The 3,619-nt window shown below is 44.0% G+C and overlaps 1 pseudogene; it reads left to right on the forward strand.

The window, feature by feature from the left end:
* The first annotated feature begins 2,062 nt into the window (after window positions 1-2,062).
* On the forward strand, window positions 2,063-2,923 carry LOC146190697 (very long chain fatty acid elongase AAEL008004 pseudogene; annotated as a pseudogene).
* Window positions 2,924-3,619: the final 696 nt, after the last annotated feature.

Here is a 3,619-nt window from a genome sequence, read left to right on the forward strand (position 1 = left end):
AAAAAAGCAACAACCTGACAATACCTCACACAGAAATTCATCCTCTTCCTTCTCCTTCTAAAAAAAAATTAGATAAAACGTTGGCTGTAGTTTAACTCTGGTTAACCCTAGCTAAATTGCGAAAGCAGCGGCTGTATGGCTACGCTTGTGGTTGTAGCTTGTGGTTAAGCGTTTGGTTTATATCTATTGTATAGACAAGACAAACTGTTCAGGTACAGACTAGGCTTTTATTATATATACCAATGATGCCGCTGCGATGATGAGTGAAGTAGTGAGACTTGGTTTCCACTATGCTAACGATGTGCTCTGTATCTGCCGAGGCTCCGTGTAAAGTCAAGTCTAAACTGCTTCCCCAATGTGTGGTGGTTTGAAGTTGGTGCATGCTCAACTCGAGTAGGAACCGCTCCTCTGCAGCTTGAACGAAGGCGGAGTTCTTGTCTTTATCTAAGTCCCCAGTCACGACAACCAACTTTTTTTCAGTTCGGCGAGGCACTCCGGTAGCCAGAACACCCCGGTTACTATGACACCCGTCTCACACATTTTTACACTGAGACTTCAGCGGCGTCGATGGCGGCTCTATCTGTTGGAGCGCGTTCCGGTGAACCAGCGTTAAGTTCAACGCATCAAAGTTCACCGGCGTTTCAGTTGGTAGCGGTAAAGGCTTTTATTGCATCTAAATATGGGGGACACTTAAGCTCCGCCTGTAAGGGTATGACGCGATAGCGCAGGCTACCAGCCCACATATAAAGTCCCGCAATAACCAAGCCGTATGAACGTGCTCTAGTGGCCTATAGGGGTAACGTGAAACCATTGTCCTGGCAGGCTGATTCTGACATAACCGTTACATGTGAGACGAGAGACTCAAGTCGGCAGCTGCTGCTACCGTTTTGTTGCACCTGCAATTTGTGGCTACGGCGTTCGAGCATACGCGACGAGCCGAGCTTTCGCAACAAAACAAAATGCACTTAACGGAATGACTCAAATAGGGCCGTGGGCTCATGGCGTTTACCTAATAGCGCGCTTCAGAATGGGGCGAATGTAGTGAGAAACGTGTATATTCAGGAACTGTGATTGTGGCAAGATTTGGTCATACTGTAATATCTGAAACGCATCTCCATAGATAGTAAAGTATCGTTGCAGAACGACTGCACTGGAGCTAGCTCTGATGCAGTAGTTAGTACGCGTCGGGCAAGCACATTTATTTCACAGTCACTGTACGCTTAGTACGTGCCCAAACATATCAGATGTCTTGCACTGGCACCACGAACTTATAACTTATTATGCGAGGTAAAAAGGATGCGAGGCAAACTTGTTTTAGGCAAATTTCTCACGCTAAAGTGAAATTCATTGTAACAAAAAAAAAAAAGTACTCATGAGCATGGCTCCAAGAGCAGTTATACGTGTACAAAGAAATGCTGTCCAGATGTGCAGATTGAGAGCTATATATACAAATATATACTCCTCTTGATGGTTCCCCTTAATGCCATTTGAACTCACAGCGTTCCCGCTTCGATTCATTGACTAAACTGGTACCGCCCTTCCAAATGCCAGTGTTCCTAGTTATGATCTGGTAAAGCGACTTTTCCGGAGTCAAAGTAGTCCTAGGTTTCAACCTGGACCAGTTCAAGCTTGCAATGGCCGAATGGTTTAAGGTAGTGGGGAAGCTTGCCTTGCATTCTTGAGCCTTTACGTCGATAAAGTCTTCGTCTTTTCGTCTTCTGCTTATCATTCGTACATCGTTCTCCGCGTGATCGGAGGCACGTTTTCCTTCATGTTGAGTCTGAGGGTCCATCTACGTTCTCCTGATAATGTTCTAAATCGGGCCTGAAAGCCTTTCCTACTTGAATCGAGCTTGACATGAGGCAAAAACAAAACACCCCGGTTCGACGTCACAGTCGCTAGTTTCTTCGTATTTTGAATGCATTCCTCTTTTGTCCTTACCATGGTGACTTTTTCATGAATGAATCCTTGATTTAAAACAAGTACCTCTCATAGGATATACGGCGACCTTAACATTTTATCTGGTGTTTTCTTTTTCTTTTTTTTTTTTTAGACCGCTGCCATGAAAGAACTTCTCCTCACACCAGCCAAATTTCTCTGGGAGGTGTACGAAAAAGGAGATCCTCGGACTAAAAACTACCCGCTCGTGTTGAACCCTCTCTTCGTGTTTCCATTACTCGCCGCATATCTGTACTTCGTCAAGGTCGCTGGCCCCCGATGGATGGCGAAAAAGGAACCGTTCCGGATCATCAACCTAATCCGTTTCCACAACGCCTTCATGGTCATCGTTTCTGCTTGGTTTCTGTATTTGTTGCTCAAACTGACGTACCTGCCTGGAGGGCGTTACAACTTTTGGTGCCAGGGTATCACAGGCTACGTGGATGAAGAGATGGCGCGCTACTATAAATACGGTTGGTTCTTCATCGCAGCGCGCTACGCTGATCACTTGGACACGGTCTTCTTCGTGCTTCGCAAAAAGTTCACCCACATCACTCACCTGCACGTCATTCACCACACCATCGTCACTGTCAACATTTGGTTCTGGGCGTTGTACGCGCCCGAAGGGCAACCAGCATTTGGTCTGAGCCTCAACGTGTTTGTGCACATTATCATGTATACCTACTACCTTCTTGCCACCATGGGACCGGCCGTGAGAAAGTATCTCTGGTGGAAGAAGTATTTAACCAGGCTCCAGATTGTCCAGTTCTTGATGTCCATGGCGCATATGTCGATACCATTGTTTGTAGACTGCGGATTTCCAAGGCACTTGATCCTCATTGGAAACGCGCAGACGTTTTTAATATTATGCCTTTTCATCAACTTTTACGTCAAGGCCTACGTAACAAGGAAAGACCATGGCTTCCGCAATATTCACGTGCATCTTGCAACGAAAGGGTGCGATGCTGGGGACAAGGATCGATGAACTTCACATGGCTAACAGATATGTCAGCGTCCTTCAAATCTGTAAATAAATCATGCGAAAAATTACACACGAGGTTTTATGTGAACTTTTTTTAATATACCAATCAATGCCTCTTTCAATGAAGGTTTACTTTCATAACTCGAAACAATTTTCCCTTTATAGGGCACTCATTTTTATATGACTGTAACTTCTGTCCCATGTCTGAAAAGGAAAACTCAGCCATTTGACTAAGAGCTGAATGCAATTCTTGATCAAGCTTCCCTTATTATTTCAATGCCCAATGTGAATGGTTTGCTCAGTTTAAGTTTCTTTATAGACACTAAGCATATTCAGCTAGAGACTCAAAGAGTATTGTGGGAATATGCACTAATGAGGCTAGTATTAAGTTTTAGCGCTTGTAGTATAAAAGAAAGAGCAATACTCTCTTAAGGCCAATTTGAAAAGAGCGAACACGCAAGAGGAGAACTCGTTGTCTGAGTAGTGTTTTGTGTCCTTTGGATAAAAATACTTAACAGCGGTGCTTCTGCTGACTGAAAATAATAAATTTGAAAGGTTCGATATAAAATAATATGAAGTAGGCACCGAAATAATATACCACAGTTAGCAAGCATCAGCTCAACAAAATTCAGGGTCGCACCATTTAAATTGCGGGAATATTTCTTGACACCTGCATATATCTTCGACAGTTCGAGATTT

Source organism: Amblyomma maculatum, chromosome 4 (genome assembly GCF_055883805.1).
Source record: "Amblyomma maculatum isolate TAMU_Amacu chromosome 4, ASM5588380v1, whole genome shotgun sequence".
NCBI lineage: Eukaryota > Metazoa > Arthropoda > Arachnida > Ixodida > Ixodidae > Amblyomma > Amblyomma maculatum.